The 15103-nt window shown below is 34.8% G+C and overlaps 1 long non-coding RNA gene across 1 annotated transcript; it reads left to right on the top strand.

Moving 5' to 3' along the window:
• Positions 1-3655: 3655 nt before the first annotated feature.
• LOC149165138 (uncharacterized) lies at positions 3656-6698 on the top strand. The gene is made up of 3 exons (XR_016260310.1): positions 3656-3909; positions 4014-4087; positions 6544-6698. It is a non-coding gene; the product is annotated as an uncharacterized LOC149165138 (long non-coding RNA).
• The last annotated feature ends 8405 nt before the right edge of the window (positions 6699-15103 follow it).

The raw sequence follows: 15103 nt of genomic DNA on the forward strand, positions 1-15103 counted from the left end.
AGAATACTTTTTATGGTACGGCAGTCAATCTTCCCGAATGCTGTGTTCAGTGCATTGCGATCGATAGGGCGGCAGACACGACTTCCTAAGGATAAAGGATATAGCCTACTGTGGTCTCCCAATACATACTCGACGATACGTGGGAGCACAAGTCCGTACTGGCACTTGTCATTTCAAAGAGGAGGAATCACCCAACCTACGATGAAAGTGATAGTTACCAGGCTTTACGACGCCGGAACACTTGTCTAGCCTAGACTTCTAAATGGTGTGCGTTAGGTTCCAAAGCATTTTTATGTTTATTGAAATGTATTTTACAATTGATCTTTCTTAAGAAGTTTGCCTTTAAGGTTGATCGCGTGATGTACATATACAATTCCTAAATATGTAATCTAAGATGATAAGCAATCGTTTACTTTCTTTTTTGCAGTGAAAATCCTAGCTACTAAGGAAAGAGAAGCGAAATTGTTTCAACATAGAGCAGAGAGCACACGCAAAGTCCTAAATCAATTTCCGCATGCATTCTAAATGTAAATGTACATGCATGTATTTGTTTTCCACTTTCTTAATGTGTGGATGACAAAAAAAATGCCAAGTGGAATATAATATCAATACAGGGATATGACTAGTCCAGAATTCCGACAGACATAAGCAAAGCTATTGAAGTTTGTATCTAAGATTTTCTAGAGTTTGTTCACTAAAAACAAGACATCCACGATGGCACCACTTTGCATTAGTTTAACACAAAGGAATAAAGTTTAAATTATCAAGAAAGCATATATATAACTGAATCATTTCAATCGGGAAATAATTTTGAATGAAATTTATAAGACTCTTTAGTTGCTCAGTGGCTAATGTACAATTGATGGAAGAGGATTTTGTATCATGGCCCATGGATGAAATAGAAATGAAGCAAAAACTTGGAAAGGAGATTAAGGTTGTTACCGGAGATGAAGCAATACAGAAAACGCCCAGAAATGTCCCTCAATGCTGAAAGTTGGATTGCCCAGTGACAAAACAGAGTAGGCCAAGGCAAAGTATCTGTATTTAACATTGTTGTGTGAGTAACCAACATAAGCTGCACAGTGCTATGCAAATTAATAGTCTTTGCGGGAAGAAAACCCAACATAATCCACACAATCTAATCCTCACGAGGAAGGTTTTGCAGGGATTTAAAGGTTTTCTTATGTTATAAAATCCTAGGCAAATGTGGGTGCCCCAGCAAATAAAAATGTTTACCATAATACCCACTTACTATTAAGCATTGTCTCCAAAGGAACTTGAACAATATGATAAAAGACTCATCTTTTACTTCTATAATATACATAATGTTAAATACATGAAAAACACTTTCTACTTTCAAGTAAGACTCTATAGTTGCTAAGTGGCTAATGTACAATTGATGGAAGAGGATTTTCTATCATGGTCCATGGATGAAATAGAAATGAAGCAAAAACTCGGAAAGGAGATTAAGGCTGTTACCGAAGTTGAAGCAATACAGAGAACGTCCAGAAATGTCCTTCAACGCTGAAAGTTGAACAACAACTACAAATTAGTTTGCAACTGCTTGACATATAGTAAAAAATGGATATTGTGAGATAAAGGTAGGGAGAAATTCAATAACAAAACAGAGATTAAACTACATGCAAGATGATCCGAGAACAAGTAGTAAAGAAAAAATTACCACCACTTTCTCCAAGGTGCGTAGATATCGAATTCAGTTGTGCCCTGTTCTCATAAAGGCACTGAATAGCTTGCCTCGATCTTACAATTTCTTTTGCCAAATTCTGCCCAAGAAAATATTGACTCATTAAAGATAAAAGCAAAGCCTGTTTCTGAGCACTAGCAACCTTGCTGATGTTCTTTAGTCACAAACATGATATCATTAAATTTAGTACAATATGATATCATTAAATTTAGAAATTGTACTAGAGAGAAATATAACAAGAATCGTTACTGGAGGTTCAACCCAAGAAACATAAAAAATGATGGAAAGCAGTACATCAGCCAACATTCAGTGCAAACACACCTCACAAGATTTGTCCCCTACTTGATATCAATCACAAAGTTGCAGCAAACAATAGATTTAACATAAGAAGTGAAGAAATAAAAGAAGTTGATCTTCTTGGTCTCCTAAGAAAAGAATATATCTGAGTGTGAGTGTTAGCCCTGAGTTTACTGAATGGAACTTTGTTAGTAAATGGATACTTCTAAAATTCAAATTTGAGATTGATGAAGACCCTATGCCACAAGAAATTCACAAACTAGCACATAGCCTTGACTTTCAAATTTTTTCTTTCCATTTAGAAACAGAATAAAGGCACTTATAAAATATCGACCTACATATGATCCACAAGTTTCCAGTTCTACTAAGGATGCAGTCAAAAGGACTTCCTTCCAAAGAGGGATAGGAATAAGCCTTTTGCTAATGACCAGTATGACATTTGGCCTCTGGCTGATCTCTGAATTTATGGTATATCCGACCTGCCCTCTCCACATCTGCAACTTGGGGTACATCATCAATGTGCATAGGGCTCTTATAACCAACAACATGCAAAGGACTCATCCAAGTTCAATTATTTTAAGTGATGTGATGAGCTCTATTCTAATGACTTCGAACTTTGTTATTGAAGCTAAATTCTAAACAATTCTTCTAAGACTAAATTCCTCTTAGTATAATGATATTTCTACTTTAAAAGAACAAACATTTTGCCTAATAAAAAACCTGGAAAAAGAAGATCTGAAATAAAAGTAACCCTCAATACAAAAATTTCATCAATATAATAGGCACCAAATCCTAGTTCATCACATAGCAGAATTCAACTTGCTCAGACACATCTGCTGTTAATTCCTGTAATTCTGGTTTCTGTACCCTGAGATACAGCACCAAAACTATTGTCCTTCTTCGTCTATCTAAACTAGTTTTGAATCTTGATAGTTTTCTCTTGATGTTATTCCATCCCTTCCTCAAGTCTCCACAGCAATCTGGATTCTGTATAGGAAGAGATTTTTTTAGGCTATCTAACCCTGCATTTTCTCTGAGTATTTCTTCCTCTCCATGCTGTCATAGGTCTAAGTTCTGACAGTCCGAGTTGCCCCATGAACAACACTAGCATCTTATTGAACCCTTTTTCAAAAGAGATTTCCATAGCTTAACAACAACGAGGATTATTAAATAGAGATAAAATAATTACATCAATTTCAAGAGAAGAATAATACCCATAATAGTACATTGAGGTGATAGTATGAACCCATGGCTTCTACTCAGAGTTGCACATTTAGCTTAACATATAAACCATAGATCTTCTCTTCTACAATTTATCTACAAATGGCTTGGTTTGTATCACATTGTATAATCCCATCTTTACATCTTTCTCTTTGATTTTCCTTAAAGGTTGCTTGGAACAAAAATACCTGGAACGCTTGTAAATACATTAGCATTTCCAAAAATAAACAATGCCACCTTCATTTTTGTTACACATTTTATGTGACATATATATTAGCATCTCATTTTCTGTCTAACTATTCTTTAGTGTGGATATTGTCTATAAATATCATTTACTACATTCTTTATTGTCCCTAAATTACAATTTATTAATACCCTCACAATTATTCTGAAAATAACTCTGTAAGTGGATAATATACAGGATACTGAATAACAACAGTTTATCAGAGGAGATGCCATGGCAATTGAACAACTGCTTTAGCCTTACTACTCTATAAGAATTTGCCTGAATTGGTGCTATTTTTTGTTCATTTCATCGTGAAATTACAGAGGAAACAATCCTCGTATATCAACTCGTACTTATTCATACTGGAAACGATCAATTTGTTTTACAGAAACCTCTGCCACAACAATTTGTCTGGGAATATTCCTGTCACACAGAACTTTACAAGGTTTACCCCAGAAAGGTATAGATATAATGAACACATTTTATTTCTAGATCAAATTCAGTTTTCTTCTTGATATTCTCAAGTCTGTACATTTTATCTGATGGGAACGATTTTTGCCTCAGTTTTGTTGGAAATCCAGGTCTCTGTGGCTATTGGATTGGATGACTTTGTGGGATATCTGCCAGACAACCAAAAGGTGATAACAGAACTAGATATTACAAATCAGATTCCATAGATTTGTATTAAATATCCTTTAGATTATATTCATAGTGTTATCTATTGATTGTGTAAATGGACAGCTTCTGTGTGAACAACAACTATTGTTTGCATCTCATTAGGTTCAGTGATATTAGTGTGTGTAATCACCATCACTCTCTACCTTTCAAATCAACATAAACCATTCACTAAAGGGTCATCAAGCAAAACAGGTCAAGGTGTTATGCCTCATTTCAAATTTGTTATTTCTCAGAGTAAAGCTATCATCTTACCATCAATATCTATGCCTCTTGTTAAAAGATTCTTGCATGTCCTGACCAGGTTCTCCAAGGCTTGTAATATTGCACATGGATATGGCCCTATACATGTATGATGATATAATGAGAATGACCGAAAATTTGAATGAGAAATTCATAATTGGCAATGGTGCTACAAGCACAGCTTACAGATGTGATCTTAAGAACTGTAAGTCAGTTGCTATTAAAAGACTATACACACACTATCCACAAAGCTTGCGGGAATTCGAAACTGAGTTAGAGACTGTTGGAAGTATCAAACATCGATCTGTCCTCCAACAATACCACGAGAACAATTACTAGAGAGCTGGGGCATACTATAAATTTAGACAGATTGTGAGTTTTAGTTATTCTAATGTCTTGGTTAAGGCTTCTAAGGTTCCCTTTTAGAACTATATCTAAAAAACATAATAGCTGCAAGGGAAGACCTTACATTTCTATTGCCCTGTGATGTGATGTGAACTTTTAGGGACATTTCTAACAATAATATATTTGGACCTATCCCGAGATCTATTGGGAGTGCTCTTATTTAACAAAGGAGAACTTTCAAACAAACGACAATCCTGGTGTTGAGACAATGCCCAGTCAACCCAATGGCAAACTGATTAGGTTCTGATGGATGTGCAGCAATAACAAGCAGATAGACATTGCCACTGCACATATAAATCGACACGAATTTCTCAACAACAATATAAAATAAAAAATAGGACCAGCTGGGATCCCTGCTATTTAGATGAGGATAATTTACCAACATTGATTTACACAGCAGATCTTAGAATGACGACAATTTAAAATAAAACTGTTTCTCAACATCCTCACAACTTTCTGAGAACAAACCATGATAGCATGAACCTGAAAAAGACGAGGGTTATGATCCTGGCACTGCATACAAGTTATAGACTCTGTATGTATTGTGGAAACTTTGTTGTAAAGTACCAATTTTGTTTCCTCTGTTCTTCTCTTTACAGAGAGAGGCTTCTCTTTACAGAGAGAGGCTAAACTTGTCTTGTATATTAAGCACCCTACAGTTTTCATAGAAACAAGCCTTTTTTTGTCTTGTGCAGGTTTGGAGCAAAGACAAATATGAAAGTATAGAACATACGGTGGTGGTGAATGACAAGAAGGAAAGGTTCCTTGTCCCATTCTTTTTAAATCCTCCGTATTATGTTATGGTGGGACCTGTACCTGATTTGGTCAATGAGAAAAATCCACCCAGATACAGAGAATAGAGTTGGGGGGAGTCGTCCAAAGCTTGAGTCACAGCAATTTCAAGAATTTAACAAAGAAAAGATTGTTCTTTTTAAACATTCCTTTGCCTCATGCTACCTTAGTTATCCGTGAGAACTTAATTGTTTAGACATTGAGATATATGCAATACTATAGAGTTCCATTGTTTTTCCTAAGATACCCCTTCGGAGAGTCGAGGGCTCAATTGCAGCTTTACAATTATTGGAAACACCATTTGTGAATTTGATCAATTATGTATCATTGGTTTCTACATATGCTGTAAGGCATAGGTGTGTTGCTTCGGAATTCTAAGCTTTTTTTCTGGACTCCACCATGTTCAAGGCCCTGTTGGAGTGATCAATGCATCAAAATATTGTTACCTAGAAGTATTTGATGCAATCAACAATGTTGATGTTGGGAAATGATTTGGAATACCTCTTTGAGGGACACACTGTCACGCTTTTGTCAGGTTATTTATGGGACCTGATGAAATCACAGACACATCATCTGAAGTTCTATTCAGCCTATTTGAATAAAAATTTCAGACCTCCTTCAAGTTGTCAGCGAAGGTACATATAACAGTTTAATTGAACAGTTTAAGAAGTCGATTGCAAAGGGTAATATGCAAGGCTTAGATCTCTGCTGATTAGGAAAACTGGCCATGCTCAGTTGATGCAAGTCCGAAGTAAGTGTCGGTATGTACAATGGAATAAATGATGAATAGTGGAACACTGTGAGGAATCAATGCGATTGTGCAAATAGGTTCTATGTTTTGAGCTCCAAATCAGAACATTGACCAGTGCAATGATCTCAAACCAGTGATGTCGAGTGATGTACTTGGAATGACTCTCAGTAACCCTTGAAGAGCTTTGGAGCAGCTTCTAAAGACATTATGTATCAACCTCTTGAACAGAATTTGAAGCTTTTTGAATAAGCCTTGAATCAGCATCTTGGAGAGTTTTTTGGAGAAATCTTGAAGCCTATTGAACAAATCTTGAACCAGAAGTAGAAGAAGTACCTTTTGGGGCAGACCTTGGGTTAACTTTTGGAGCAACATTGTAGCCTCTCTTGAAGCAAACTTGGAGATTCCTTGTTGCAGACTTGAAAAGATTTGGAGCAGAAAATCTGGGGCTCACTTTTAGTGCAAATTGGAAGAGTATTGGAGCAAAAGTTTGGAGCAGACATTGTAGTCCTTCTTAAAGCAGATCTGAATAAGACCTTGAAGACCAAGTTGAAGCCTAGATTTATATTTAATGTTGCACAAATTTGGCAGAGTAGATTTGTTATCAAATTGGTGGTGTCTTTTATTTGATCAGATTCATTACTTCTAATAATTTTATAGCTTGCCTTACGGCGTAATTAAACCACTACTATTTTTAATATGATTTTTCAAATTATTTTGGTTGAGAAGTTGGTGAGAAGAATTAGTGGGAAATTAATATGAACAAAACAAAATATGGTTTATTATACTTATTTTTCCTTAAAGTAAAGAAAATTTAGTTTAATGTAATGATAGAAATTATTAAAGAAAATTTAGTTTAATGTAATGATAGAAATTGTGTCAGTGGGACAAAATGAAGTAAAAATGGTAAGTTTACACGTTAGAGTTAGTAATGATATAACTTTGCAACTGATTAATTTGGGCAAGATTAGAAATCCCTTACACTTATTCATTTAGAAAGATTGATTTGTTCATTAAAAGTATCAAGAGAATATATATAAATAGAATGTTAATCTACTATTTTAATAGGATCGAATTCAAGACTAAATAAAGGAGTTGTTTACTTCTATATTCTCTTCATTTTAGAAATATCGCTTATGGTATTTTAGCCACACATGGAACCATCAATTTTTTTAGCAAACCTATTAAATCGAAGTCTGCATGCAAAATACCTACATAATTATGGTATAGACCATAAGAGCATAACTATATAGAGATAAGACGATATGACGTGTCAACAAATCAAGACAGCTCTATTCAATGCACTAGTGAGGATTCTCCTTATGATACTATCTAGATTAGCAGTGACACTAAGAACACAAACAGCCACAATGCCTCAGGTAAATGGCTCCTCAATTTCAAAAAAAATTGGGGAAATGTTACCTTGTAAGCCTTTTCCAAATTACGCATAGCATCCAAATTCAATAACAGAACAGAGATTAAACTGCATGCAAGATGATCCGAGAACAAGTAGTAAAGAAAAAATTACCAACACTTCCTCCAAGGTGTGTAGAATATTGAATTCAGGTGTGCCCTGTTCTCATAAAGGCATTGAATAGCTTGCCTAGATCTTACAATTTCTTTTGCCAAATTCTGCCCAAGAAAATTTTGACCACAATGAAACAGCAAATTAATTGACAACAGGGGATTCAAGTTATACTAACTAGAAGCACACCTTGCAAGAAAAGTTCTTATTGAATATTTGGTATTAGACAACTAAATAAACAAAAAAAATTCCCAAAGCTATACATTATACAATGGGAGGTCCTTGGTTCGAGGCCTGGAAAGATTGTCAATTCGCAGACCTGTGGCTTCAGGAAGTGGACGAGTATAAGAGGTCCCAGATGATACAGAAGGTGATTCAAGATGAGCTCATAAGGCTCATAAGAAAAGTTCTTATTGAATATTTGGTATTAGACAACTAAATAAACAAAAAAAAAATCCCAGCTAAACAGAGATGCCTCTTTTACAATGATCAAGGCTTATAGTACAAGACTATGCCCAAACTGTACATTTCGATTCAATGAGAAGTAAGCTCCTGGAATTAGTTAAAATGAATGTTGGTGAATCACCAATGGATGACTAATATAAAGGTGTGCAAAACGATATCAAGAGAAGGAAGGATCTGATTTCTTTTATCTAGAAGTTCCAGCTCATCTGAATACTATGCCCTCTTTCCCATTTCATGGCAGCAAGAAGTTAACGTTTCCTCCATATAATTATGCAATCCCAATCATCACTTTGGGAGTAATTATTGTATACTCTCTTTTGTTGGTTTGTGAATAGGAGTGTAAAATCCACAGAGAGATAGGAACATGAGGAGCAAGAAAAGTTCCTTAAAGGTCCAGGGAGTTTCCCTCTGGAGAGGCTGCTTGCAATCTTCCAATGCATCACAACAGGGGCAGATTAAGAATTGGAAAATCTACAATCTGACAATATATATGCAGCTGATGAAAATGGTTTGGGGTCTATGGCTGATAATCTTATGCAGCTCTCAACTCTTTGTAATATCAATCTTTTGTATAAAGGAACAAACTGTCCCCCCAATTCGTCATTTATTTAATTCCAATGCACTGATATCCAAAGGAATTATTGATTGATCCTCCACGTGCATCCGGATTGTAGAGCACAGGATGCTCAACAACCTCAGTAGATGGATCTGTGTTGAGACCTATATTCAATGCACTGATTGCATGATTGAGATTTAAAGCACTGTTTTTTCTAGCAGAAACTGGTAAAATTCTATTACAAAAAATGGTTGCAGCGAGGCTGACACCACTGGTTAAACGTACATATTGTCTTCATGATTCAAGCTATTTGCACATATAGAAAACATAGTACAGGGCTTACTGAAAGCAGAGCTGTAGAGGAATGGTGAAGATATTTGTTGTGTTACATTTGTAAAAAGAGTGATTGTAGCAGCAATAATCTCTAGACTAAAGCAACGACCCATCTACAGTTGCATCGGCCATTTATGTGAAATTGAGGTATGCATCATTTAGTTTCGCAACCTCTGATCAGATCAGTGTTTAGATGGGTGTGTGCCAACGTCTTTATTAAATTTATCCAGTAACTTATATCCAAGCGGGGTTTAGATGGGTTTGCGTTAAGGTCCATAATCAGTGCACCCAATAATCTCATATCAAATCAGGGTTTAGATGGGACTGCGCTGAGGTCTTTATTCCGTCCACCCAATTCGTCATTTAATTCCAATGCACTGATATCGAAAGGAATTGTTGATTGATCCTCCACGTGCATCTGGATTGTAGAGCACAGGGTGCTCAACAACCTCAGCAGATGGACCTGTGCTGAGACCTATATTCAATGCACCGATTGCATGATTGAGATTTAAAGCACTGTTTTTTCTAGCAGAAACTGGTAAAATTCTATTACAAAAAATGGTTGCAGCGAGGCTGACACCACTGGTTAAACGTACATATTGTCTTCATGATTCAAGCTATTTGCACATATAGAAAACTATGCCCTCTTTCCCATTTCATGGCAGCAAGAAGTTAACATTTCCTCCATATAATTATGCAATCCCAATCATCACTTTGGGAGTAATTATTGTATACTCTCTTTTGTTGGTTTGTGAATAGGAGTGTAAAATCCACAGAGAGAAAGGAACATGAGGAGCAAGAAAAGTTCCTTAAAGGTCTAGGGAGTTTCCCTCTGGAGAGGCTGCTTGCAATCTTCCAATGCATCACAGCAGTGGCAAATGAAGAATTGGAAAATCTACAATCTGACAATATATCTGCAGCTGATGAAAATGGTTTGGGGCCTATGGCTGATGCTCTTATGCAACTCTCAACTCTTTGTAATATCAATCTTTTGTATAAAGGAACAAACTGTCCCCTAGAAGGTGCTGCTAGATATCGTTGCAACATCGATCAAGAACTTGCAATGAAGGCATGCCTCTTTTTGTTTATGATTTATCAATGTTTAGTGTTGTTATGCTGTATTGAAAATATCGACTAAAATCTTTGATCATCACTTTGGCTGTGGGAAATAGGAATTTTATTTTTAATCCATCTCTTATTTGTTTGTGATTGTAGATTGCGTGCAGTGTCAAATTTCCTTTGTCAAAATATCTCTATCGGTGATAATGACCTTGACAAGGACCATTTCTAGACGTGTTGTTCAGTCGCCTGCTACAGAGGAAGTAAATCAGTTCAATTTGTGGGAGAAAGACAATTTATTGATTGTTGAAATGTGCAATTCAAAGCCTGTACTTGATGTGAATTCCAACCATCTTGTGACGTTGAAGAACAATAGTCTATTAATTGCAATCGTGGCAAGAATTATAAGTCATTGGTATTTGATGTGTGCACACAATTAACTTAGTGATAGTAAGCACTTTGAGGGGGTTGGAATGGGAAGGCGAACATAACTCTCCTCTATTGTCTCAGAATTGCAAATAGAATCATTGGTATTAGACAACTAAATAAACAAAAAAAATTCCCAGCTAAACAGAGATGCCTCTTTTACAATGATCAAGGCTTATAGTACAAGACTATGCCCAAACTGTACTTTTTTTATTCAATGAGAAGTAAGCTCCTGGAATTAGTTAAAATGAATGTTGGTGAATCACCAATGGATGACTAATCTAAAGATGTGCAAAACGATATCAAGAGAATGGTGAACCCATGAGTAACCAGGAGGTAGTCCATATAGTCTCATGTGGTATTGATGTGGAAAAAAATACATTTAGAAACATGTGCAGGCAGTGTAGATCAATAAGTTCTCACGTGAAGGAGATCAATAAGTTCTCACGTGAAGGCAATGTTACAGATACATTTGATGGCATTTGCAACTATTTGTTTTGAAGGTGTATCTTTCCAAGTTAAATACACCAAATCATCAGATACCAGAATGACACAGGTCTATTTGAGGCATTATATTTATCTCAAGTTTTATTAATTTTTCTATGCTAAGGTTAGCTACAGATTCCCAGCTAAACAGAGATGCCTCTTTTACAATGATCAAGGCTTATAGTACAAGACTATGCCCAAACTGTACATTTTGATTCAATGATAAGTAAGCTCGTGGAATTAGTTAAAATGAATGTTGGTGAATCACCAATGGATGACTAATCTAAAGGTGTGCAAAACGATATCAAGAGGATGGTGAACCCATGAGTAACCAGGATGTAGTCCATCTAGTCTCAAGTGGTATTGATGTGGGAAAAATACATTTAGAAACATGTGCAGGCAGTGTAGATCAATAAGTTCTCACGTGAAGGCAATGTTATAGATACATCTGATGGCATTTGTAACTATTTGTTTTGAAGGTGTATCTTTCCAAGTTAAATACACAAAATCATAAGATACTAGAATGACACAGGTCTATTTGAGGCATTATATTTATCTCAAGTTTTATTAATTTTTCTATGCTAAGGTTAGCTACAGTCAGGCTTGAAAGCATTAGTAGTTAGACAACGGTGGCTTTGGTTCAAAGGGTGCTCTCAGCTTTAATAAACATACCTGCTCTTCTCATTGTCATAAACACATGTTACATTATGTTAATAAACATGCTCTTCTTATTGTTATGGCATTCCAAATGTCATGTTAATAAACAGACCTGCTCTTGTTATTGTCATAAACACATACTACATTTTTCTCCAAATGTTAATAAACATGCTCTTGTTATTGTAATGGCATTCCAAATGTCATTCCAGATTCTTCGCCAAATGTTAATAAACGCGCTCTTGTTATTGTCATGGCATTCCAAATGTCATTCCAGATTCTTCTCCAAATGTTAATAAACACATGCTCATTCCACATTCTTCTCCAAATGTTAATATATTAACACATGCTCTTGTTATTGTCATGGCATTCTAAATGTCATTCCACATTCTAAACACATGTTCTTGTTATTGTCAAGGCATTCCCATTTTCATTCCACATTTTAAACTATGCTCTTGTTATTTTCATGGCATTCCAAATGTCATTCCACATTTTTCTTTTCTGTCATGGCATTTTTTTTGTTTTTTTGAGACATTTTGAACTTTATAATGGGTCTTTTAAGGGATATTATAAAATAATGGTGAAAATAATACAATAAGACTAGATTACATCATCAAATTTTAGAGGGAGGGCAAAAAAAAAAATCAACATTCTTTTGTCATGACATTCTTTTTTTTTCATTAGAGAAATTTTGAACTCTAAAATGGGTCTCCTAAGGAATATTATAAAATAATGGTGGAAATAATAAAATAAGATTAGATTACATCATCAAATTTTAGATAAAGAAAAGAAAAGAAAAAAAATTCAACTTATCTCCCTACGGTTTTACTCAAATTTCAAGCAGGAGCACTCACTAGATGTGGAATTTAATTCATCATCCAAATTTTACCCATGTTGCATACTTTCAATAGGTCCTACTACACGAAAAATGAGAAAAACATTGTTGAAAATATAAGTTGAAAAAATAGTTTTTTTATTTTTTTAATATTTTTACATTTTTATTCCAAAAATGGTGAATCAACCCCCATGGTTGACATCATCATCTTGAATCCTATTAATTCTTATAAAGTTGATTTTGGTTGTACATTTTTGTTTTGAGACCCATTTTAGACTTCAAAAATTATCTTGTGAGTTCAATTCACGTCGGTCTAATTTATAAACTTTGATTAACACATTCCAAGTTATATTTATCTTACCCTTGCTATTTGTATGTCATGGATTTCTTTTGGCATTCTAAATGTCATTCCACTTGTGCACATTCTTTTGTCTTTCATTCTTTTGCTTTGGTGATTTTATTAAAGCTTCTGCACATTCCTTTATCATGACATTCTTTTGCTTTGTTCTTTTGTCATGCCATTCCACCTATACACATTCTTCTCTCATGACATTTTTTTGTTTTGTTTGATTTTTCTTAAACGTTTGCGCATTCTTTTGTCATGGCATTCTATTCGTGCACATTCTTCTGTTATGGTATTCATTTTCTTTATTCTCTTGTCATGGCATTCCACTTGTGCACGTTCTTTTGTCATGACATTCTTTTGTTTGGTTTGATTTCGTTGAAGCACTTGCACATTATTTTTTCATGGCATTCCACTAGTGCACATTTTTCTGTCATGGAATTGTTTTGCTTTATTTGATTTTGTTGAGACATTTTCACACTCTTTTGTCATAGCATTCCACCTATCTTTGCCCTAACAAGGACTTGTAATTTGACAAGTTGGTAATTAAAGTGGAAGATATTTTCATAAATGCAGAAGGTATTTCAAGTTGCTAAAATAGCGTAAATTTGTGTTGATTCACACCAATGTCCATCCATTCTATTTTTCTTCCTTTCATATATTCCAATTTCGCTGATATTTGTTTTTTTATTTTTAAATTTGTCTCATGGATGTATTTCATAAAAAATAATTAAGAGAATAAAAGGAAATCTCCTTTCTCAAGCCTAGCCACTGAAAGGTTTTTTACTTTGATGATGAATTGGTTTGATAATGGAGAGTGATGAAAAGTAAAATGAAGAACTCTCAAAAGCCACTAAAAAAGAGGCAAAGGAGAAACAAGAAAATTAATATGGGAGACTCTAGAGGAGGTGAATGACTAATATGTTTAACTAGTAAAATACAAGGAGAAAAGTTCAAGAGGGGAAACTCAATTGGTGATTGAAGTAATGTAAAGTATGTGAAAACTATGAGATCCAAGGTTTAAATCCCCCTGGTTGTAACCTATTTTATGGAGAGGATGAAAAGTCATATACCCTCATAGGTTTACTAGTAGTTATGTGTCAGCGGAACTAATGAGTTCCTTTGGGACAAAAAAAAAATTGCAAGGAGAAATGAGGAGCTAAGAAGAATCAAAAGTTCGCTAGTGAGGACACCCTTTTGCTAAAGGGTGAAAAAATCTAGGAGAACGTGAGGGTGAACTTTGAACTTCATCCATAGGCTAGAGTCACAAGGAAGTAATTTACCTCTTTTGCACTAGAAGTGGAAGGAAATCCAAGAATTATTTTTTTTGAAAGAAAGTACAAGAAAATAAAAGAAGACGATCTCAGTTCTCACTTTTGAAATATGTTATAATTTGGGAGTTCTAAATGAGATTCAGAAACCACGAACGTAGGAAAAAACTACCACTCATATGCAAGGTGATCCAACAACAAATAAGGATATTTCATGGTTTTTTTTTTGTGCATCATAGGGTTTCCCTTCTAAATAAGGTTCAAGATGCATTCTATACTTATCTTTAAATCACAACATTTTGTTTCAAGATGGGATTAGTTAAGAAAGTGGCAATTTTCGTGAATCGATGGGTTTAAACCTAGTCTTGAAAGTGGCACAAATATTTGTGTAACTCAATTACAAAATTTTGGAGATTCAAAGTTGGTTTTTCAATTGATGTAAGAAAAAAATCTCTTATAAATTTTATATTAAAATCCTTGTATGATGAATTTATCAATCTACTGACATCTTTCTTGTATACATCTAGAAGTGCAACAAAATAAATCAATGGGATATCAATTCTCACTTGTGAAATATGTTATATTTTGGGAGTTTCAAATGAGATTTGGAACCCAAAAGTGGAAGAAAAAACTACTACTCATATGCAAAGTGAATCAACAACAAATAAGGACATTTCATGGGATTTTCTTTTATCGTGCATCATACAGAAACCCTTCTAAAGGAGGTTCAAGATGCATTTTATATTTATCTTCAAATCATAATTTATTTATTTTTTAAGATGGAATTAGTGAAGAAACTAACAACTTTTGTAAATTGATGGGTTTAAAGCTAGTCCTG

This window comes from Pinus tabuliformis, chromosome 5_1 (genome assembly GCF_031772625.1).
Source record: "Pinus tabuliformis cultivar Carrire ecotype Pingquan chromosome 5_1, CPIR1, whole genome shotgun sequence".
In the NCBI taxonomy this organism is placed as follows: domain Eukaryota; kingdom Viridiplantae; phylum Streptophyta; class Pinopsida; order Pinales; family Pinaceae; genus Pinus; species Pinus tabuliformis.